At 33.8% G+C, this 26,685-nt stretch overlaps 1 protein-coding gene across 1 annotated transcript in view; it reads left to right on the plus strand.

Annotated features, from left to right (window-relative positions):
• LOC117978454 (protein eyes shut homolog) overlaps window positions 1-26,685 on the plus strand; it is a 208,829-nt gene that overhangs the window by 166,850 nt on the left and 15,294 nt on the right. The gene's annotated exons all lie outside the window — the stretch shown is intronic.

Genomic DNA, 26,685 nt, shown 5'->3' on the forward strand with positions numbered 1-26,685 from the left:
TGATTTGCAGTTCTGCCAGCATAAAAATATTAGGGTATTCAAACTGCGTAATTCAAGTTGTTCAAAGATTTCATATGGGACTGATAACAGAAATTTCTCATCTGATAAATAACATTGAATAAATTGCCTAGGCACAGTCTATGAGTTTTCATCTTCCTTTGGAACATTAAATATTAGTTATTGCCATAGGAAGAATTTAACATTAGATGGACTCATATTCTGATCCATGGTGGCAATCTCTAAATTTATCATTCTCTCCTACACTTGTTCTGTGTACTATTACTCAGACCATGCTATTTACACCAGCTGCATTCGCTTGTTCAGTACAACTAAGACATTTATCCTTCAGCTCATCCACCTGATCTGCTATACTGCCCCTCCCATTCTCATTGGAAACAAATTATATGTCATAATTTTGTCTCCTGTGTGAGTTGATTGTTTGAAAACATCACGCATCCGTTATCAGTCTCTCTGTTCAATCTCCTAGCAATGCAGTTAACTGAAAACTTCCCCAGAAGTGCCTCTTGCTTTTCACTAGCTTTACTATAAAAGCAGTTTTAACTCATATGCATTTTTTCAAATTTCTGCATGATTGCTGTTTACCTATTCGGCAATTCAAGAGGAACTATTGAAATATATACAAACATTTGATTTTTAAATGATCAAAGCATAATCTTGTTATTAGAAATTATAAAAAAACATAATATTATTCTTAAAGACTGAAAAAATAAAAGAAAAAATTTGAAGGAAAGAGGAAAAGTTACATGAGCCAATCACTCAATTATCTATTGAAAGCTGTCGTAATCAAAATCATTTTCTCCACATGTATTAGAGAGAAAGAGATCAGCATTTGTTCAGGAACTGGGGCAGTAGACAGAGGGTTGTAATGAGCTCAGAATCTTACACATAAATAATTCGACCCAATGTGGTAGCTATATGAACATATTTATAGACAAATAAACTATCTATACTACTGTATTAGAAAGATATGCAAAAACAGAATGGCATACATATTCAGATTCAAAGGAAAATACATTGTCACAATTGGAGAAGGTAGGAAGGAAGCACCCAAAATATTTCAAGTGTGGCATTTCCAATCAGCATTGATAGATGTAATTAGGGTTCCACTCTACAAATTGTTCACAGTGAGGGTAAGAAGGTAAACAAGAATCAAAGGGTCTTGTTTGTGATGAAGATTCATTTTTCCCCTGGGAAAAGGGAAAATAAATGGAATTTCTTTGGCAAAAAAGTATGGTTTTTTTGTTTGTTTGTTTTAGAAAATAAATAGACGTGGTAGGGGTTAGTGTAAATCCAAAAAGGATATTGCTGACATGATGAGTCTTTTAAAAACACTGTTGGGTTATAGTGAAATGGTGAGCTCAGGCAGTTGCCAGGGAAACGGAGATGGACTTACAAGACATTATTTTAGGAAAATTGGATATAGCATGTAAGAATTCATAGATTACTCAGACTTTTCTAAACTGTGCTGCTGAAAAGATAATTAAAGATGAGGATATGAGATATAAAATAATTATTATTAACTACTTAAGAGAATATTTGCTTACCATTATAGTCATTTAAGTGTAGTAACTATATTCACTAGGATTTTTGTAAATAAATTCATTTTTGATTGGCATTAACATTTAATCTGTATTAGCGTTCTTCAGAGAAATAGAACCAATAGGATACACACACACACACACATAATATACATATACATATACACAGAGATGGAGAGAATGACAGGAGAGAGAAGAGAGAGAGGGGAATTTTGTATTGCAAGGAATTATCTCCTGCAATTACAGAGGATGAGAAGCCTAGACCAGAACAGCCAGTGGCATAAGTTGCAATCCAAGTCCAAGTCTCAAGGCAGGAGAAAATCAATGTTCCAGCTTTCAGACAGGCAGGTAGAATTCTCTTTGCCTTTTTGTTCTGTTCAGGCTTTCAATGTATTGGATGATGGGCATTCACACTGGGGAGGATAATATGCTTTACTCAGTTTACAGATTTGAATGATAGTCTCACCTGGAAACACCTTCACATACACACCCAGAAATAGTTGTTAACCAGATATTTAAACACCCTGAGGTCCAGTCAAGTGAACACATGCAATGATTAATTATGTGGCCTTATTTTACTTTTTGAGTAAACTAATAAAAAACAATAATTTATTTCATAATAGTTGCATATAGATAATGAAATGCTTCCCCTAAATTCACTGCATTACCACATCAAGCAATTCTTAATATAATGTATTTACCTTAATATTAAAATCAATGAGATTTTATATTGGGAAAATTACTCTCACTGAAATGTTAATTAACAATTGCTTTGAGAATATATAACAGATAGCTGAAAGTAAAGCTAAGAAATGGCTTTGTATGTCTTTTGAGAATAATATTATATTGTCTATTCTATATCAACTATGATTTCAAACTATCACAGCTCCAATAAAACTAAATTTTTTCTTCTTATACTTGAGATAATTTAGACCCCATTTGTTTCTCTCCACCCCTCTTGCTAAACTCAAATTATCTAACCAAAAGCTACTAATGTGCAACCTCAATCTGGCTGCCTCTTATTTCTATTCTGTAACTAATAGAGCCTCAGTTTCCCATTACTCTTGAGAACGTGAACAGTATTCAATTCTAGGAATAACCTGAGCTATGATTGACCTTCACCAATCTGTCATCTCCCTGCAGAACACACATTTTAAAGCTGTTCTTTCACATTGCAATGTTTTAATGAAAGGCTTGACATAATTATTTTGTTTTATGTTTTCCTTCCACAAAGCCCATTAGTGGTAGGACAAGTTTTGACTTACTTTTCCAGTATTAATCAGAAATAAGAAATGTGGATTCTACTTTACTTTGGATAAACGGAGAGTTATTGAAAGTCTCTGAGCAAGGAAATCGATTTACAGGAACTGCCTCTATAAGATGATTGATTTGAAAAATTTGGAAACATATGTTAAGTTGAAGAAAACAAAAGAAGAGTTTCTTAGATGATTTTAAATAAAAATGAAGGCCTGGTCTGGACCTATGCCAGTGAAAACAGAAAGGAAAAAAGTTAGCTAAAGCAGCAGACTTATAAAAGTATTAGAAATTGAATTTACCTCTACAATTTTGAGCCTGGGTAATTTACATAGGGAGGAAAGTTTAGAAAAGGAAGAGGGAATTTTACTTTTTGAGTCAGGAGAATGACATGTTTATTAGAAGGAGTGATGGAGAAAAACTTAATTTTAAACTTAAAAGTAATAAAATCATATGGGATTTCAAGTAAGTCATCAAAAAGAGGATCTGACGCTTAGAAGAAAGAAATGACTTTGAATGAATTTTCGTGAGTTACCTGTATAGACAGGATGTGGAGTCAAGAAATTCCTGAAGTTGGGAGCAAAACAGGGAGAGAGAAAAGGCCTAGGAGTAGGCTAAAATGACAGAGAGAGAGAGAGAGATTATTTTTTGTTGGAAGAAACTTGAATAAAATCAATTATATTTCAACAATCTAATGTGCTATCAATGATAGGATTCCCCATTATTTTATGCACCATGGAAGATGAATAAAGATTCTAAGACCAAGATGTGTATATTAGAATCAAGGAAACTTAGTATGTTTAGGATACACAAAGGGGAAGAGCCAAGAATGGATTCTAATTATACATTTTAAATTTTATTTTAAATTTTTTTTTTTAGATAAGCACTTTCTCTGTCACCCAGGCAGGAGTGTAGTGGCACTATGTTGGCTCATTACAACCTTTGCCTCCCAGGCTCAAATGATCCTCACACCTCAGCTTCCTGAGTAGCTGGAACCACAGGTGCATGCCACCATAATCGTCTAATTTTTAAATTTGTTTTGTAGGGACCAGGTCTTACTATATTGCCCAGGCTGGTCTCCAACTCATGGGCTCAGGCAATCCTCCCGCCTCTGCCTCCTAAAGTGCTGGGATTATAGGTGTGAGCCACCACACTAAAATTTATTTGATTAGGTGTTTTATAAAGAACAATTTACAATGCTGAGTTGCATAGGGTATGTGTCTGTGTGTAATAGCTAATGAGTAGATGGCTATAATATCAGTCATCTAAAAATTAATTGAGGTGGATGAGGCTGAAACTTTGATCTGAACATCACACCCAAATAATGGTTTTTGAAATTACCATGAAATAAAGTTGAGAGAAGGAAATATATTTGAATGCATTAATTTCCAAAGTGAAAATAATGTTAAATGATTATGTTAGCATAAAAGTCCAAAGTTGGAACAGGAACTCTACTCATCCATTTCCACTATTAATTTGAGTTTGTCCAAATGAAATAAATATCAGCTTCCCCTAAAGAGGGTTTCAAAAAGCTTGGTATCATCAGGAGAAAACCAAGAAACCTGATAATTCACTTAGAACTAGTAGGTGAAAGAAGGGTCTACAAAAATTTAAATATTGAAGAAAGATGTTACCCGTGGATATGAGACACATTTACTTGCTCAGAAAATCTTTAAAATATAATATTACCAGAAAAATGTTTCTGGAAGCAATATCTCATGATTGGTATATTTGGAAAATATTTTGAGAAAGAATTCATTATTGAGTATCAAGCACTGAAGCTATGCTTCTACTCAAAAAAAAAAAAAAAAAAAACCCAACAGCATAAAAACTCTAAATTACATGGTTTTAGTCTCACTCATTTATCATAGTGCTGGGTGAGAAAGGCTATTTTGAGAAAAAAAGAAATTTAAGAACGATGATATACACAAAATTGCTTTATACTAATCTAAAATACTCACTTAATATGGAGAGATGAAGTAACTCCAGTGTATTAGTCCATTTTCATGCTGCTGATAAAGACATACCGGCGACTTGGAAGAAAGAGAGGTTTAATTGGACTTACAGTTCCACATGGTTGGGAAGGCCTCAGAATCATGGTGGGAGGTGAAAGGCACCTCTTACATGGCAGCAGCAAGAGAAAATGAGAAAGATGAAAAAGCAGAAACCCCTGAGAAAACCATCAAATCTTGTGAGATGTATTCACTACCACAAGAATAGTATGGCAGAAACCATCCCCATGATTCAATTATCTCCCACCGGGTCCCTCCCACAACACGTGGAATTATGGGAATTCAATTCAAGATGAGATTTGGCTGGGGACACATAGCCAAACCATATCATTCCACCCTGGGCCCCTCCAAATCTCATGTCCTCACATTTCAAAATCAATCATGCCTTCCCAACAGTCTCCCAAAGTCTTAACTCATTTCAGCATTAACCCGGAAATCCACAGTCCAAAGTCTCATCTGAAACAAGGCAAGTCCCTTCTGCCTATGAGTCTGTAAAATCAAAAGGAAGCTAGTTACTTCCTAGATACAATGAGGTTACAGGCATTGGGTAAAGACAGCTATTCCAAGTGGGAGAAATTGGCCAAAACAAAGGAGTTATATGGACCATGCAAGTCCAAAATCCAGTGGGGCAGTAAAATTCTAAAGCTACAAAATGATCTCCTTTGACTCCATGTCTCACATCCAGGTCATGTGGATGCAAGAGATAGGTTCCCTTAGTCTTGGGCAGTTCTGCCCCTGTGGCTTTGTGGGGTATAGCCCACCTCCGGGCTGCTTTCACAGGCTGGCATTGAGTGTCTGAGGCTTTTCCAGGTCTACTGTGCAAGCTGTCAGTGGATCTACCATTCTGGGGTCTGGAGGACAGTGGCCCTTTTCTCACAGCTCTACTAGGTGGTGCCCCAGTATGGATTCTGTGTGGGGGGGTTCAACTCCACATTTCCCTTCCACAATGCCCTAGCAGAGGTTCTCTCTGAGGGCCCTGTCACTGCAACAAGCTTTTCCCTGGGCATCCAGACATTTCCATACATCTGCTGGACCAGATGGAACAGAGGGCACAAAGTCCCTAGGCTTCACACAGCATGGAGACCCTGGGCCCAGCCCATGAAACCATTTTTTCCTTCTAGCATTCTGGGTCTGTGATGAGAGGGGTGGCCATGAGACCTATGACGAGCCCTGGAGACAATTTCCCCATTGTCTTGGGGACTAACATTCTGCTCCTTGTTACTTATGCAAATTTTTTGCAGCCAGCTTGAATTTCTCCTCAAAAAATGGGGTTTTCTCTCTGCATCATCAGGCTGCAAATTTCCTGAACTTTTATGCACTGTTTCCCTTTTAAAACAGAGTGCTTTTAACAGCACCCAAGTCACTGCTTGAACACTTTGCTGCTTAGAATTTTCTTCCATCAGATACTCTTAATCATCTCTCTCAAGTTCAAAGTTCCACAAATCTCTAGGGCAGGTCCAAAGTATCACCAGTCTTTTTGCTAAAATGTTACAAGAGTCACCTTTGCTCCAGTTGCCAACAAGTTCCTCATCTCCATCTGAGACCACCTCAGCCTGGAACTTAGCATTCATATTGCTATCACCATTTTTGTCAAAGCCAATCAACAAGTCTCTAGAAGATTCCAAACTTTCCCACATTTTTCTGTCTTCTCCTGAGCTCTCCAAATTGTTCCAACCTCTGCCTGAAAGCCAGTTCCAAACTCGCTTCCACAATTTTGGGTATCTTTTCGGCAGTGCCCCACTCTACTGGTACCTCCCACAACACGGAATTATGGGAGTACAATTCAAGATGAGATTTGGGTGGGGACTCACAGACAAACCATATCAACCAGTATTATCAGCAGTAACCTTATTGGAAATTTGGTTTAGCAGAAAAAAGAAAATAATGGCATACCAGATCAATCTCTTTTGTTTTTCTGTCACTTTGCTGGCCCAGACCAGGAAAAGTTGTTCCAGACCTTATGTAAATTCTGTGCTCCTGACAAATTTATCTTCGTGTAGTTCACTGTTAATTGTAAAACCAACACTATTAGCATTAATGCCCTGTATGTTAGTTTTACTGATAGAGAGTAATAGATAGTGCAAACAATGATGATATTTGGTGCCAAACATCATTAAAATCTCACTTAAGGTGAGTTTTCAGCAGGTTTTCTAGTAGACAAAGCCATCTAATCCTGGAATGTATGAAGAAATTGGGCTTATTGACATTTCCATCACTTGCTTGATTTCCATGGTTTTAATAAAGGACTGTGGAATTAGGATAATTGGGTATGAGAAGTTAATCTTGTTCTTTTGTAAAAGGTGTTTGACAGTGATGTGTTGGCGAATGATTAGCAATCATTTATCTGACAGCAAACTAAAATCCCTGATTCAGTTTTCTTTCTCACGTCCAAGGTGCACATATTTTGACTATAGCTGATATTAAACTACCAGTGTGATAGTGCCAATTGTCTCTCAAAACCTTTGAACATTTTACAGTTGGCCATTGAGAGTGTTAACTGGACCCAGCATATCACTTCCTGTTGATGTATCAAAGCAATATAATTTAGTAGACAATGTTCTGGATTTCGGATTGGGAAATTTAGATACTTACCTTATCTTTACATCAGCCTTTTAAAATTTTTTGACCAAGAACTATTCTATCTCCTTTAGCCTTCCCAGCATCAACCACATTTCCTGGCACCTGAGATATTCACAAGAAGATGGTAGAAAGATAAATAACACAGATCTAATCTTCTTATTTTATATTTGGCATGAAAAATATTTCATGGTAATTTCACTTGCATATTAATAAAATAATACAGTAATAGAGTTAAATATTCTCTTAAATTTACCTTATTTACTGTAATTACATTTATTTGCATATTTAGGAAGGTAAAATTTAATAAGTGGTTCATAGATGTTTTGAACATGAACACATGATTAAGTGTTGTTCTGCCCTTCATAGTGTTTATCTATGGACTGATTCTTTTCTCTTTCTATAGGTCTACATCATGCATTCTCAAAAGGTTTCTGGGATCTTACTATTTTTATGTATTAGACACAGGTACATAAAACATGTATCTTTGGCTGTAAAATTTGATGATGAGGAGTGATTAGAAAAAAATATTTAAAAAGCTATGTACAGGGGCAATAAGAAAAAAATAAAGGTTGAAGAGCAGTGGTCTTGATCAATGCTGTCTAATATAACTTTCTGTTATGATGGGTATATTCTGCTGTGTGCTGTGTAGTTCTTTGTCTATTGAGCATTTGAAATGGCTAGTCTGACTAAATAACTGAATTTTAAATTCAATTTACTTTTAATTAAATTTAAGTATGTGTGTGCTGAAAACTGTAGTATTGGACAACACAGTTCTACATTCTAGTGATAAAGATCATATTTAATGGGGTAAGGTCAATTATAAAAAAGAAATCATTTAAGCAATCAGTTAACACTTGTTACCATCTACATTCTTTTTTCTTATAGTAAAATATTTGATACCAGTGACTTTATGATTCTATACCCCATGGATTTACCTTTAGTTCTCAACGAGCAATGAGGGTTCAGTGTTATCCACAACAAATGAATCATAAATGTAAGGGCTATCCATTAGTTTCGAAGTCCTCTGCCATCTTTCCCTTGGAATTTGAAAACATGTGGATATGAAGGAATCTAAAATGTTCTCCCATCACTTGGCCTGTTAGCTGGGAATCAACCCATTAATTCAAATGTAGAGAAGAAGAAATTCTCAAATCCTATCTTTTATGATTAATTTTCATAACATCCTCTATTAGAACTGCAGAGCACTCAGAAATCATAGACTGCAAGTTACATTTTTATTATTTCACTTTTTATGGATTAATTTTATTGCACATATTACAAATTGAGGCACCAGTTATCTTTACTTACCCCATTCCTAGATAATAACAATAGTATGTGACCATTTTAAACACCATGACAATCTTATAGCAATAATATGTAAAGTAGATATTATGACTGCTTTATGGATGTGTTGTAGCAAAATTAAGTTCACCTGAACTAATAAGTAGCAAAAGCAGAGTTCTTAATCAGGTTTATTTGACTCCATATTTGAGTTCATAACCACAACTATGTAGTGCTAACACATCACGTGAGTAAAATTAAAGTGCCCTACTTAGAATGATCTTACATGTATGCATATGTCCATATGCATATGCTATAGTCTGAATGTCCCCCAGAATTCATGTGTTAAAACTTAATCTCCATTTTGGTGATATTAAGAGGTGGGGATTTTGGGGGAAGTGATTAACTCATGAGGGCTCTGCCCTCATGAATGGATTAGTGCCTTATGAAAAGGCTGGAAGGTAGACCCTTCCTATTTGTCCTTCCATCCCTTCTATTATGTGAGAACACAGGGTTCCTCCCCTCTCTAGGATCCAGCAACAAGGCATCGTCTTGAAAACAGAGCAGCATTTACCAGGCACCAAACCTGTCAGCACCTTGATCTTGGGCTTTATAGCCTCCATAATTGGGATAAATAAATTTACTTTACGTAAAAATCAACTAGGCTCAAGTATATCATTACAGCAATACAAACAGGCTAAGGCAGTATATATTAGGAGAAAAAAAGGGAAAACTTGCCTCCTAGTCTAAACTTTTAAACAAATTAAATACAACTCTCTATGTTAAAAACTATTTTGTATCAGTGTCTTACTGCCGGCAACTTTTTAATAAGCTTATTTTCCCTGTAAATTTGTACTATAAAGGAACACTGTTACATAGAAGTAAAATGTATTAGAGTCACAGTACACAAAATCTGAAAGACCATGTAATGAAATTTTGGGTATTTTTGTTATAGTAAATTTTTAATAAAATTATTATGTAACTGGTAGGATCTATAAAAATTATATGTGGAATTGATAATTATCTAATGACTAATGAAATTTATGAATCCAATCTAGCTTTTCAAAATGAAGTGATCGATTTTCATTGTATTTATAGTGAACTGCTCAAGCAAAAATTAATTCAATATGATTGCTTTGGATCAATGCAGCAGAAATAAGGGCAGATCTCAAAAGTATGGCAAAATGTTTTTAATTACAAGATGTTAATCATCAAGAATAATGACAGAATTTCTGTTATGAATAAAATATATAATTGGTAAGGCTTGAGAAGTAGGTAAAATTAAGCCTGCACCTTAAATTCTATATGTCATATATTTTTCTAAACTGTTCTTAATATTGAACTCTCAATACAGATTACAATTTACCATGGAGCTGCAGCTCCTCCTAGTTGCTTAGGGCTCATATTTAAAATGCAAAAAATTGTATCATAGGTATTGAGTCAACACTAACCAAGTCAGGCATTAAACAAAAATGTTGTAAGTGGAGCATAAGGAAACAAAGTGAATGAATTTCAGTTCTACAACTCCACAGGAAATTTATGGAAAGATAATGTCTACCAATTCTGATAGCATTTATTTAATGAAATAAAATCACATAAGCAGTAATTCATTATGCATTATCAAATAACAGCTCTGTGTGTGTGTGCATGCGTGTGTGTGTGTGTGTGTGTGTAAACAGAAAGAGAGGAAGACTCACTATATTATAGCCATATTGTTACATATCATTTAGTCTAACAAAACATTGAATTTCCAAATGAAAATGTTTAATGACAGAAATTTCAATCATCTCAGCAAGCCTGCAAATGCTGTGTGCACTGTTTTACTCTCATTTAACCAGCATCCCTAGGCAAAAGAATAGATAGAGAACCAGATACCACTTGAAATGCTGGCCTTAGAAACTTCTTGTCCTGGATCTTCAGACACAAAGAATTAATGTAAAAATGTACATCAGCATTAAGTTTGGCAAATATATCTTATTTTCTTGATCTGATAAGTCAGTTCTCAATCGTTAGGCTCATCAGTTTAAATGTTATTTTAAAAAGAAAGTGGATGAGAAAGGGGAACCTATTATATCATCAGCTTGTTCAGAATTTCTTTTGACTGGAACAATTTCAGAAGAGTTAAAATCACCATGTCTTTATGTTTTCTCCTCTTTTTCAACCATTGATTTAACGGTGATGTGGGAATCACTTAATTCACGGTGTCAAAAAGACAGGATCCAAACTGTCATATTCTGAGAAAGCTACATAAAGGTATTCTCAGATTTATGGTCTCAGAGGACACATTAGCTAAGAGCCTTTCTTTCCTGCAAAATAAAACCCATGAGATATGATAAAACACTACCAGCCTAAACAAGAAAGGGAATACTTCAGTTTGAATGTTATAGTTAAAAAAAAAACAACCCTGCTAGGTTAAGCCTTAGTGCAGTTATTGATACAAGTAAATAGATTACTAAATAAAAAAATCACTAGTATTGTGGGTGAAAATTTAATTATTTCCATATTTGTTAAATAGTACAGGGTAAAGTAATATTTTTAGAAAATGGAATGAGTTGCAGACAAAAATTTAAGTGATATATGGATGGATAAAATGAAACAACAGTGCTTAATATAAAGTTTACATTTGATTTCTATGTTTATAAAATTATAATTTAAATTATATCAATATTCAATGGTTTCATGTGAATTTAAGTAAAGTATAAGATAATTCTGCATGACAGAATTGACAATTAGCTATTTGAATTCTAAGCTATAGAATTATTTATTCATTCAGAAATTATAAATTGTTTTGTACATGTGTTTGGCACAAAGATAAAGGATAAAGTCCTTACCTTCAAGGAGTGCCCACATTAGTGAAAGAATTGAACAGAAAAAAAAGTGAGGGAGCAAAAGTGAGAAAGAGAAAGAATGTGGAGGGGGGAGGGTGAAAGAGATAAACTGTTTTAAAAAATTAAAGAAAGTATGTCAGATGCAGGGCCAGACATAATAAATCCCAAACATGCATAAATGTCTTTAAATTGCTCTCTAAAAGTCAAAGTCTACTGGAACAGATTCACAGTCAAATCCCAAACTATGCTATATTTATGAAATACATGTAAAACTAAATGGCAGAGGAACACTAAAAATAAAAGACTAAGCAATAATACATCAATGTGTTTGAACAAAAGAAGCAGAAATAGTAACATTACTGTAAGAATCACTGTGATCCTTTTAAAACAAATTGGTTATATAGAAAGGACACAAAAATATTCGTTTTTTAAAAATTTGTATAAATTTAAGAGATATAAGTGCAGTTTTCTTATATGCATATATTGCAAGGTGGTGAAGTCTAGACTTTTAGTGTAGTCATCACTTGAATGGTGTATATTGTTCTCATTGCATAATTTCTTATCCCTCAATCTCCTCTCACTCTCCCACCCTTCCTAGTCTTCAATGTCTCTTCTTTTTCAGATAGTTTGCTATTAGCATATAGAAATGCCACTGATTTTTTGTAAGTTGATTTTGTATCCTGCAGTATACTAAACTCATATGTTGATTCCAAAAGTTTTTTGGCGGAGTCTTTAGGATATACATATATGTATATATATCCTATATATATATCGGATATATATATATATCCTATATATATATCCTATATATATATCGGATATATATATATATCCGATATATGTATATATATCCTATATATATCCGATATATATATATCCTATATATATCCGATATATATATATCCTATATATATCGGATATATATATATCCTATATATATCGGATATATATATATCCTATATATAGACATATATATCCTATATATAGACATATATATATCCTATATATATCATATACATATCCTATATCATATATATCATATATATATCATATACATATCTCATATATATATATATATATGTCATCTGAAAACAGGGAGAATGGGACAATTTGACTTACTCTTTTTTCATTTTGATGCTTTTTATTTCTTTCTCTTACCAAATTGCTCTGACCAGAACTGTCAGTACTATTTTGAATAGAAGTGGTGAAAGTGGACATTCTCATCTTGTTTCAGTTCTTAGGGGAAAGGATTTCAATTTTCCCCCCTTTCGTATGTTGTTAACTATGGCTTTGTCATATATGGCCTTTATTTTGCTGAAGTGTGTTTATTCTATGCCTAGCTTATTGAGGATTTTTATTATGAAGAGATGTGAAATATCAAGTGCTTTTTAAGCATCTAGAGTCTAACCCATTAAAACATAATTTTCCCATTAAAAACAATATATGTACAAGATAAAAAATGGAAATTGCAGATAAAACATAAAAAGTAAAGATTACAAAATGCCTACCACAAAAAGTGAACAATAACAATTTTTTATTGCTATAACCTATTAAAGATGGATTTATTATTAGTTTTATGCAGTTCATAGGATTTGATCACATGAATTCTTATTTAGTAACAGTATATTCTGGAAATCCCCCATGCCATTCTTTAAATTTCCACAGCATTTTTATAATAACTGTCAAACTTTTCATCATGAGGATATACTATAATTAATGTGTCTCTAGTTTATACATCTATATATTTTCCAATGTCTCACTTTTTTCAAACCACTGAAATAATCATCTTCCTAGGCACATTTCAAAAGTGGAATTTCACAGAAATGTGTGAAATTTTTATTATATTTGTCTTTTATCACATTTGAAGAGATTATTTACAGCATTTCACTAAAATTGCTCTCTAAATTATGCCGTTTTCTACATTTTGGCAAGTTTTCACAAATTGCAGACCAATCGAGATTGTAACCATGTGCTCATTTGACTGCATGTTCATCACTACTGGATATTGCTATTTTCAATAGAAAATTTTTATCTTTTTTATGAAAAAAATTTTGGTAAAATTATGCTTCACTGTTTTAATATGCATGTTACTGCCTGCTATTGAGGTAAACAGTAGTGAGATAAAATACTCATTTGACATGAAAATTTTGCCTAGAAAAATATTTCCCTGTATAAATCGTCTGCAGAGATAACCCCCAAAAATATATGTGTGTGTATGCATAAAGATCTTCATTAGTTATTTTTATTGGTGAAATGTTGAAATAACCATTATTTTGAAATTAGATTACTGTATATATTATTCATGGAAGAATACATTGCCATATATTTATAGTGTGCATATATATGTAAAATAAATCATAATATATTCATGATATGTATTCCTCATAGAAGAATGTATATATTTTGCAATCATTAAAATGATATGACTGAAGACCATGTCACCAAATGAAAAAAAATCATGACATGTTATAATTGTTTAAGTAATTATTTTTTACATTGAAAAAGTGCCAATGTATGTATGTATGGAGGCATGTGGAAAAAATTAAAACATAAGTAATATATAAAAATTACGATTATGAGATTTGAGCTATTATTTTCATTTGCTTTTATTTACTCAACTTAAAACATTTTAATATGTTTTTACAATAAAAATGGAGGAAGGGGAGGCATTTGACCATTAGCCCAAAAGAAGTAGAGATGTCTTTTATACATCATTTATTTTTATTGCTAATATCATCATCTTAATTTAGGCCTTACTGATTCACAACTGAACTGATAATACTACCATGTTACTGCACTCATTGTCTCTAGCCTTGGCACATAGTTTTCAATGTTGTTTCATTCTATTTTTATAGAATAAAGTTTAAATTTGTTATAATATATACACAGTTGATTCAAATGTTTAGTAGTGAATATTCTCATAATTGACTCTATGTGTTGAAACCCAGATCTATTAACCCAGTTTACAACAGCCTGATCTTCAAGAGGTTGTATATTATCCTGTGGCTATGTTTGCTATGTAAAATAAGGACACAACTGGTACATAAGTCTGGTGTCATGCTTTTATCACCAGTGCTTACCTAGTACATAAGATTCAGTGAGTGTTGATAATAAAATAATTGTATTGTCATCTTGGTATTAAAATCTTGCCACAAGTTTTTTTTTAATTCTCAGCCACATTATGCTAATTAGTGACTGTGTTAGTCTATAATATTGTGAGGAATTGTCTGCTACACACACATATGCAGACACACACCACATACTTTCTTCTATCATTTCAACAGCTCCCTCAACAACAATCTCTATTGCCTCTTCTCATCCTTATTTTGCACATGTTTCTAGTTCTCTAACACTCTGCTCAACCCCAAATTAATACTTAGGAAAGTACCTTTCCAGTGGTGTGATGGAGAAAGCTAATAGTGCTCATGAGAGCTGAATATTAATTTTTATAAACTTTGTTGGTTTGTAGACATAATTTCGGGACCTTGAAATAAAAAAGATGGGAGTACTGCATCAGGGGAATTAAACTATGTTATAAATAAGCCCTTGCTTCCTGATTTTTTTTTCTTCCAAGAGCCAGTTAAACATTTACTAGTACAAAACTATAACTTTACATCTTTAAACTCCTTTTATTTCTGCATAACACACATTGGGCCACTCATTTTAAATCAGAAGACGTTACTTCAAAACTTATTTTTGCTATTATTTGATATTGGACTGTCTCTCAATAGTACAACCATCAGTTAGCCTTATCTATTTCCTGTGGTTAACATCAACTTAACAGGTTGGTTTATGCATAAATCAAATTAACAACTAAGAATTGTGTTTGTTAATCAAAACATACAATATAGAAAGTCCTGTGATTATCACTTAACATTTTATTTCACCTGGTCTTTAAAATTAAACATTATGGAGACTTAGTATTTTTAAAATGCCACTCTAGAAACAATACTCTTTTATCAAACTATGAATTAGGTGCAGCTTATAAGCCATTGCCTATAACTTTGAATAAATAAAATGTTATGCTATTGATTTAAGGATTAAAGCAAGCACCTCCAATAAGATGTTTTCTTAATTTTGGAAAATTAAATCTCAAATTAACTAGGTTACTGGATATTTTTAATTATGGATTTTTACTTCCATGACAAAATTGACTTGGTCTTTAAAGTATGCTTCCTACTTAAGTAAACTATGGAATTAGCCATATGGAGAACAGTAGACATTATATTAATTTCAAATTTTTCCATTTTTTCATGCAGCTCTGTATTAAAAATAGTAGCAACTAGAAATGAATTTACTATGAAGCTAATATGTTTAAACTTTAACCTCTTTACACAGAAGGGGTTGTGCTAGCATATTGTGCCTTATTTTATATTTGTAATTATGAGCGTTTTTTAAATTAAAGAATACCTCCCAAATTTTGTAAGTTTCAGATCGCTTTTTGGTTCCGATAAAGAACATTTATTTTCCACTCTGAGTGTTCTGGCTCACAGCTTGGTCTTAGTGACTGCTAGGTCTGCTTTGTTTTCCCAAAGGGTTTCTCTTGAATGCATTCGATTGACTCATTGGACCTAAATCAATCTTTATGTCAGAATGTGTTTGTGCCTAACCTGGAAGGGATAAACAAAATCCTTAAATTTCATCAAGGCCCTGGTTTGGGGCCCATTCAAATGAAGAATTAAAATTAGAATTTTTCATTGATCTCCAGTTACTTGGTAGAGTTGTCAGAAATAAGAGAAACATACATTGTAATATGTCACAAATTTTGTTCAAAGCCCCAGGATTCTGTAAAAGTGATTCCATTTGTCATCTTCTAATAACATAATTTTAGGCCATTCAATCTTACATTTTTTTAATTATAAAAGAAAGATTTCAGTGCTTATCGTGTATTTTCCTTATGTAGAAATATAATTTTAACTAATAACAGCAATTAAAGGCTGACTCATTCATTTCTAATTGTTACAAAATACAAAAAATTACAAGCTACTTTGATTCAAAAAATTTACACATGAGCTCACTGATATGAGACACATTTTTGTTGTTATATTTATCTTCAGAGGTAATAATAAAATTATGTAATGATTGTTTTGACCTATGTATAACCTCATGTTTCTATGCCTCACTTGATGGCTCATGAAGTCTGCATAGTCACAGAAGAAATGTTGGGGCTGCTAAGAAGGGTGAGCAACAGCAACACCCAATGGCTAGTTACTTAACATTTCAATATTTTTACACTAGTCATGCCGGTACATCCCACTGATTATCAGCCTTGTTTATCTGAAGCAAAATTGTCCTATAATTCACATTTTAAGCATAATTAAGTGTTTTCCTAGCTACACACAGGTTACCTAAAACCGAATGTTTTCACGAAATCATTATTCATTTAAAGAATTGTTTTGATGGCAAGCTGGTTTTCAATCCTATTCAGTGTAGTCCTACTGAAATACTTTACCATGTAAAGATTGTGATGTACATATAAGTGAAATAGTATTGTGGTATTGAAATACAAGAAATAAGGTATGCATAATCAGAAACAGAGTTGTGTGCATTAATGTTTATATGTAATAAGCCATAAAATTAGTCCTAATGATCTCAATTCTCATTCTTATGAATTGGAATGGGGAATGTGGCAGGGTCTAATGGTGGGAGCTCAATGATGCACATAAGAATATTTGAGGCACTCATTTAGACAAGCTTAGAGCAATCATTTCTAAAGAATGTCCTTTGAACTAAAGAATGTCCTTTGAAATACTTAGATTGCATTAACTTTGTGTAGACACATTTAATACTCACATTAGCCCTATGAGGTAGAAATCATTATTGTATATGTGATTAATAGGACTTCATTTGTAGCTTGGTGAGATACAATGGATATCCAAAAACACTACATACATTTAATATATGCATCTTGACTAATTTTGACATATGCATATATCCATGATACTGTCACCAAAATCAAGGTAAGAAACATATTCATCACCTCCAAAAATTTTCTCATATTCTTTTTTGTGTGTATGTGTTATTTATTTATTTTTTTTTTTGTGGTAAGAATATTTAACATGCAACCTATCCTAATACTCTAAAGTGAACAATACTATATTGGTAACTATAGGTACTATAGTTAATAGCTTATCTCTAGAAATTATTCATCTTGCATAAGTGAAATTTTATGCCATTGAACAACTACCCATTTTCTCCCACCCCCAGCCTCTAGAAACCACCATTCTACTATCTATGTCTATAAGTTTGGTGACTAGATACCTCATACAGATAGACTCATGCAGTGTTTATTTTAATCATAAGAGAACCTAGGAACTAAACAGTACTTTAAATAATGAGCTATTTTCTGCATTATATTAGCAAGGGTTAGAATCATTTGTTTGAAATAAAATTTCCTGATTGTATTAGTATTAATGTTAGTTGATAAATTATAGCCATGTACATGCATATGAATGTGTGAAGTTTATAAGTTTTGACAATATTTTAACATGTTAATCAGAGTTACTACACAGGGCCCTCAAATAATAAGTAATTATGTATTAATTAGAACAGAAGTCTGACTCATCTATAAACTGTTACTTCTATTGTCTAATATCTTTCATTTTTAATCAATCCTCATATGCCTGTTTGTACTTAGAGATATTCTGCATCTCTTCACCTTGAACAACTTCTCACTTTCCAAAGCTCTCAACATAGTTGCCTAATTAAACACACACCTCATTTCACATACCTTTCTTGACTCACTCATTTAGAATGATCTAAAAACAATGCGTAACTAATATGAATCAGAATATTGTTTTTGCTTGTCTTAGCAATTTTGTGAAGGATATTTTGAAAGTCTTCTTTAAAATTTTTTACAATGACATAGTAATTGTTTTTATAACTTTTACAATAAACTGTGAAGTCCTCTAACATCTGGCCACATTCCTGTGGTAACAAAGTCTAAATGAGAGAAGACTTCATTTAATTGTGGCCTGATATTGAAGAATTGCCCCCATTCTTTTCATAAAAGAGGTAGGAAAATATAAGGAGAAATAAGATTTAAATGAACATCATTATCATCATCATTTTCATCATCAAATATTTATTGATACTTGTCCTTTTCCAAACCTCTAAGGACTACTGTAATGAATTTTAAAAGCCTCTGTCCAAACCTGGGATATTTATAGACAGGAAAATAAAGCATCAGTAAAAGTTCCTTGGAGAGCTTCTGAAAACAGATATAATATTCTAATAAATTCTTTCCAAACAATGAAAATATTAGCAAATGATTGTTAATCAAATGCTAAATCTATGCTGGTTTAATCCAGTATTTGATATATACCGCCAATATTTTTATTAATGATATACATTTTCCTAGTAACTACTTCATACACTTTCAACATTTTTTCCTAAGTTTTTTGACAAAAAAATTTAAAAGCATTCCTATGGAAAAGATTAATTCCAGGAAACTTTGTCATAGGTTAGGCTTCCCAAGAAAGAGACTGAAATTTACATATAGGTGAGTTATCAGTGACTACTTTCAACAGCAATGCCTGTGAGGGGAAAGAGAAGTAGGACTGGGAAAGGAAGATGTTGAGCTAAGATGTAGTTATAACAGAAGCCTCAGTTGATCCCTCCAGGAACTATGAAGTGGGGATGGCCCCTTCATAGTTGACCCATACTGAGTCGCCTTCACTCATTGCACAGCAGAGGGGAGGCCCAAACTTGGGCAAGGCAGACCCCTTTGGCCAAGCAAAATTCAATTCCTGGGGAAGAATTGCACTTAGAACTTGTTAGGAAACTCCTCTATTTGTGGAATTGAGTGTTGCTGTTCTGAATGGGGACCTGGAATGCTCATTACTTTATCTATTATAGTCAACCCTTTGTGCTGCTCAGATCTACCTGCTTTCTAAAATAAGCACACCTAATCTGGAAACAGATACCCAAAATTATAATTTGTCTCTTCCTGGGTAAATAGACAAGATCACTTTCAGGGATTAGTGGGAAGAACTCCAATTTCTTTCACCAAAGTTAATCTTGGTACTGCATCTGATACTTCTCTTCCTCCTCTCCTGTGCAAATTATATTACCCTCATCCTTGGCTAGAAAATATGCTGGCCTACTGGATTACCTGGTGAATTAATCTAGAAACTCATGCCTGAGAGTTAATCTCCTAGTAAGGCTATGACTTTTTTGTTTGTTCATGAATGACAATGAAGACTCTGCTCAGTAGATCACCTTAATGTCACTTATTTTTATCCTTGTCCCTACTTTATAACAGTGTCCTACTTCCCCCTTCCCCATTATCAGCATCACTTACCCCTGTATCTTAGTCTATTTGAGCTTCTATCACAAAATCCCGTAGACTGGGTAGCTTATAAATAACAGAAATTTATTTCTTATAGGTCTAGAGGCTGAGAAGTCCAAGATCAAGGTGGCAGCAGATTTGATGTCCAGAGAAAGTCATTTTCTGGTACATAGATTGTGCCTTCTAGCCATGTCCTCACATGGTGGAAGGTTCCCTTGGGCCTATTTTATAAGGGCACTAATTCCATTGATGAGGGCTCTGCCCTTATGACCTAATCACTTTAGGGGTTAGGATTTCAACATGTGAATTTGGGGGGAACACAAACATTTCAGTCCACATCACAATAAGGAACTTCTTTCCTTGACTGATAGTTTCTTAGCACAAAGAGCCTACAACAACCATACATTTCAAAAAGGGATTCTAGTGGTATTCTCTAGCGCAAGGATCCCTCCCCTGGTAATCAGTGCCTCTAGATTCCTGGAACCTATATTTTCAGGAATGCAAAGCACAAATTTCCCAATTGTTCACAAAGAAGGATGGCACATCGGTTCACTCACTTTTACCCTCTGGTTCCCAATTCCATATATTATACCTATTGGGAACAAAGCATCATATAATGATTATTGATATAGAGTGCATACTGCATTCTATAATATAGTGTTCCATCCCCAAAAGCTCTCATCTCCGAACTGGCACCTTAGTTACACCTAGTAGTTTTTGGATGATGTGCTACATCATGAAACCAACAGATCTATCGTTATCTGATTGCTACTATGCTTTGTCGTAAAGTGGCTTCCTTGTTCCAATGAGATGTTATGAGAGCTCTCATATTGATGGATCAACACTACATAAGCCCTTGAGTAGTTATTCTGGCCAAACATCTATTGGCAGGAGAAGCAAGAAAGGCTGACCATTAAGTGTGTAGTGGCTATGGTCTCTGTTCCTGGAAGATTGGATATCTGAGGGAAGCAGTACCTAACTAATTCTTGGGACAGAGGAGCCCATACATTGGGTCCATGCACAGGCCTCCATATTTGCCACTCTAGCTACTCTATTCATGCCTATTGTACCACCATTGTGATGGCTGATGCCAGAGAAGGACAGATGTTAACTGGCTGAGTTATTTCTGTATGGTTATTTAATGCCTCTTCTGCATTAACATGCATTGCAGAGAACTTCACACTTCATGCCCACTCCTATCAGTACAATATATGCTTCTTTCTCATATTTCCCTGACCCATATAGTCTTATATTTTACCTTCCAGTCCAGCCATGTCATTTGCCACTACCTATGACTCCATGCATATTCTTCTGTTAGGCTATTTCCACCCAAAGATTATGACCACATCATGGGACTGAAGATCTGCCCATCCGAAGCATGTCCCTTTTGCTTTACCTTCTTGGGTAACCTCTTAATAAGGCTTTAAGGAAGCAGCAGTCCATTTCCAGTTTATACCCATATACCAAGTCAACCCATCCATGAACCAAGCTCAGACTTTTTTTATTTTTCCTTCAGATGGCCACCAGGGAGGGCCCAGACAGAAACAGTATGAACTTAGGATGAGCTTCTGTTGCGAAAGAAGTACATAACTTAGGAGTGCAACTATCTGTGATCTCTGGCATACTCATACACAATTCCCAATGTACTACCTACTGTAGGTTGCCACTGGTCTTGCCAAATGCATTGGCAGTTCTGTCCACATGGATACTTGATGTCCCATGGTCAGGTGTTTCATTTCTACAACTACCCAGACATGCCAGAAGCCATTTCTCAATTTCAGGATAATTCTCTGCTACATATGTTTTAGTTTTGGTCCAGAGCCTCAGTCTATGATTCTTCCTCTGGCACTACTATAAAGTCTATGCATCATATTTTCCACTACATATATCTTTAATACCATAGAGTCTTCTAAGATATATGCCCCAAACAGCAAAATAGCTTGTATACTGCCTGAAACTGCTACAGAGTTCCATTAATTTAGTCAAATCCATGTCCGTTATCTGTTTACATATTTCTCCTATCATATTATCTCTCCCTTTTACTTTAGGGATTCCAGGTGCAAGTCAGTTAGAACCTTTGATATTATTCTATATGTCTTAGAAGCTCTTTTCTGTTTTCTTACTCTTTTTACCTCCAGGTGTTTCCTTTTGATTAATTTATACTTGCTTATCTTCAAGTTCATTGGTTCTTTCCTATGTCCAGTCCACTGATAAGCTCATTAAATTAATTCTTCATCTTGTATTATTTTCCTAGCATTGAAATTTGAATATTTTTATAGTTTCCATTTCTTTTGATATTCCTCATAGATTCAGTCATCTATCCACCTTTTATGATATATTTTTTAACATATCAGTCATGTTCTAAATCATTATTTTAAATTCCTTCTCTGATAATTTCAACCTTTCTGTCAACTTTATTCTTATTCCATCCATTTTTTGTTGTTTCTGGATTTTTTTTACATCTCATAATTTTTGATTGACACACCTTTAAACACCATGGCTGCATGTTTGCCTAGATAATTCCTCATAGAATAGCATTTGCTGGACTGCCTATCTGGAAGTCTTTTATATGATAGTTAAAATTGTTTTTAATTTAAATATTGTTCATAATAAGAAACGTTTACAAAACTCTCATTTTGCTTTTGGAGCTCTTATGACTTTTTAAATTTTGTAATTCAAAATGGTTAGAAATATGAATTTGAATTTTTAAAATCACTGATTCTTAAGTCCATAAATTATGTAATTATTGTATGCCTGTATTAACTTGATTATGTCCTTTGTAAATATCATGCTATTATGTAAATTTTAGTCATTTTCAAAATGTTATCACAATTTAGATGTGTTCAGAAGTAGTTAAGCCGACTATTTTGATCATTTACTACATGAAAAGTTTTGTATTTGGCATTTTCATGAAGTAAAAGTAAATAGGTATGATCCCTGTGCTCAAATAACTAGTGATAAAGTTTGGAAGATAAGACAGTAATTCAAATAAATAAACTCTAAGGAGACTCTGATAAATGATATTAGCTGATATGCAATGGGAGATATCAAAAGGAATACTTAAAATTAACTAGAATTTTGTAAGACCTCAAATAAAAAAACAGGCTGCAAACAGAGATGTGGAAATGACATTTCAGGCAGAACTATCAGGAGCTAACATGGATATGAGAAAATATTGAGAATGTTTAATTTTAAGCCAGTTTGATAAAAAGCAGCAGTCCTTAGCTATTTACCATCATCTAGAGAGATTTTTAAAAATATAGCTTTTCAGTCCTATTTCTCAGAGATTCAGATTTGGGATTTTGTATTTTTTAAAACTCGACAGTTGATTGTATTATTCAATCAGGTTTATAAACCAGGAGATGAGAGTATTTGATAATATCAGAGCAGCGACAAGAAAGGAAAGATTGGAACAGAGAATTTGGTTTTAGGCTAGGGAGACTACATTTATTTCTGGGGACAATGGAGAGTTCATAAAGTATGTTTTGAGGTTCTCATATGTGAAATGAAAAAAACTAAGAATCAGGAAAGTGATTTTGAAAAACTTGTCAAAACATGTAACGCTGACAAATGGGAAGAAGTTGGGTAAAATGGAATGAAGAGAAAGTAAGAAAAAAAACAGTCTGAAAAAAGACAGCTGATTGACAGATATATATATATATACACATAAAATCATATATTTATATAATAGGAATATATATAATTTCTATTATAATATTGTTGATGCACGAAAATGTTTTGATCAAACCTCTCAGTTTATGAACTTTAATGGCTTGATTCTAAAAGGATTGTGTAATTTCCTATGTGAAAATATTCAATCTGGAGGCAGATGTTGAGGCGGACTAGTAAAGAGGATTTTTAAATAAGTGGGATCATAGGAAAAAAACTCAAATATCACAGGTAACCTTCCAATCTGCTTAAAAAAGGAATTGCCTGCATTATGAATGAAATAAAAAACTTTAGAACCACAAGCTGAAAATTATTTCAAACATAAACTATTGCTGTAGCTCCAAAGCAGGCAGGAGGGTAGGTGGAAAGAACAATATGTTAGACATAACAAAAAGAAAGAAAAAAATTTATCATGGCTCTTCTTTTGTCAAATGAAGTCCATAATGAAATCATTAGATTTTGTGAAAATCATCTGCTATGCTGTGATTGAGGTGGCAGTGATGCATGCCAGGTCAAGGGAACTATGCAAGGAGTCTAGAACTCTGATTGACACATAAATATGCATTAGATAAATTAATGACCAGTAGGAAATACCTGGTATATAAGGCAATGTAGGCAAAAAACTGAGACTGAGACTTTAGCCAAGGCTTTGATCATGTCTAATAAATGCTATTATTTCTTTTAGATGTGCTATGTCAAAGCATTGTTATCCTATGAAGATAAACAATCTTGTTGTTATAATAATCAGGGAGCATATGTATTTATATATATATATGTGCACTTTATGAATATCTCTCTACTATGCTATGGTAGAGATATTTTGATTCATAGTTTACAGATGAATAACTTAGAGTTTGAATAGGTTGGTAATTATTTGTGGGAGATCATTGTGAACCAAAGTCCAAGACCCTCCACAACTGTATGTCTTTTTTCACACATGAACATGTCTTTGTTTGAAGGTGGGAAAAAGCAGAGGTCCCATTAAATACTTCCCCTTGGCTGCACAGACAACTCTTTTAGTTATGCACCTCAGAGGCATCACCATCGCCTCATTGGATTCTGACTCTCACCTTTGCAAGGACTAACAGTTTCCCCAGATTCTCAAGAACTGCTTTGTTTGTGGTTGGGAAGAGGCTGGGATTTCTGAGAAAATAACAGATATCTGTAAAACAAAATACAAAAACATGCACACATAAACCCACACACACGTATATGACAAGGATTTATTTTTTAACAAATATTTGAATGTATGCAGTTTGAATGAGACAGACAAAATCTATGCCTTTATGAAGCTAAGCTTGTCATGGAGAAATACAGAGAAAAAGAAAAAAAAGATGAATAAATCTTATGGAATGCTACAAGGAGATTACTTGTTATAGGAGGGAAACATAAAACAGGATAATGGCAATTGTGGATTAAGACGAGAATGCAATTTTGTATTGTGTGGTTGAGTAGTCCTCATTGAGATAGTGACATTTGAGTAAAAACCTGAAGAAGATGTAAACTGAAATATTTGGAAGAGATTTTTTAGAAAGGGAATAAAAGTACAAAGGTCTTTTAGGAACAGCATGCCTAAAACTTTTGAGAAAATATAAGGAGGTCAATGTAAGTAAAGTAGACTAGTCAAGGGTGAGATTAAAATAAGATGAAGTTAGAAAGGTAAAAGGGACTTTGATATGTATGAATCTGAAGGACTATAATGTTAAAAATGAGAATGGTTTATAGAGACCAAAATGCTCACATTGGCTAGTTATTCCATTCTTATCCTCTTTGGAGGCTACTTAGAAAGTCAAATTATAACCACAATTTTAATTAATGAATAAAACATTAGGAAAAAAAGATCCTAAGATAATCTTGATGATGCTGTCTCTAGCTAAACTGAGACATGTTTGCCTTTTATGGAGAGAACATTTCAAAAACAGAGTGGAGTGACTTTTGTCAAATCTCCTCATCTCCCAACATTGCTGGATGCATCCTGTCCCAAGCTCTTCTAACACTTTCTGTCCCTGCCCCCACACTTTTGTTATAAATTGACCATCTATCTTTTTTTAACTGAAAATTTCAGCACTGACTCTACCAGCATTCTACATAGTGATACGGAGACTTTTCACTTATCTTCCTAGTTAGAATGGTGGTGTCTTAGGAACCACCCAAATCACTAATCAAATATAATGTGTTTGTGATATTTTTATCAAGAACCTGAAAGTAATAAAATGTTAAACATGTATCAGACCTTGGCTAGGTTGTTTTTGATGCATGCCTATACTCTATCATCCCAATAAACGTATGATGTACCCATAAGTAACCCTCATTTACAAGTGAGAAGCTTGATTGATTATGCTTGTACTCAATTTTATTGTTACAAATATCTGCTCTTTCCTGGGGGAGAAACATTCTTTCCCATTCCATTTCTGTTGGACTTAGTCGTATAACTTGATTTGTAGGTGAAAGACTTAAGAGCCACCTGTATTTTATGTCATATGACCAAGCCCAACATTAAAGGGAAGTGTCTTTTTTCCTCTTAAACACAGATGTCAATATCCCAGGTAGAGTATGCTTCATTAACATTGGTCTCAGAGTGAAAATAAGGTAAAGAGGATCTGTAACTCACTCTAGTCATGGAGAGTGAGTGGGAAATAAAACTGTGTCATGAACCTCTGAAATTGAGTGTACCTGGCGCATAGTAAGAGCCTCACATGTCAGCTATTTTCATTATTGTCTTCTTCACTGTAATCAGCTTATTACTTATCTTTATTCACAAGTAGGTATTATGTATTGGCTACAAGAACCATGTTTTCCAATTGGTATCCACGGTATTACTCAGCATAGCAACTTATGCACATATTAGAGTAGCTGCAAGGTAGGTAATTTAAAGTAATGATCAGAAGCACAAGTCAGAGGAAACATGATTTAAATTCTTGTTTGCTGTTATGGCCTGTGTGACCTGGAAGTTTCACTTACACTCTGAATACTCACCAGTGAGTTAAGGTTAATGAGATCTGCCTATCGGTTTGATGAGCATTAGCTAAGATAATGTGCAGGAAGCCTTAAGGGCAGAGCACACCTATAAGTGCTCAATCAATGCTAGTTTTTATTAGTAGATGCTTGCTAGTAATGGATGTAATGGGCAAAGAAATTATTCTAACAATTCTACAATGGTTCTGTGCTCTTTCCAGATATTTCAAACGGACGAAACACAATCTTGCTTTCCA

The sequence above is a fragment of the Pan paniscus genome, chromosome 5 (assembly GCF_029289425.2).
Source record: "Pan paniscus chromosome 5, NHGRI_mPanPan1-v2.0_pri, whole genome shotgun sequence".
In the NCBI taxonomy this organism is placed as follows: Eukaryota; Metazoa; Chordata; class Mammalia; order Primates; family Hominidae; genus Pan; species Pan paniscus.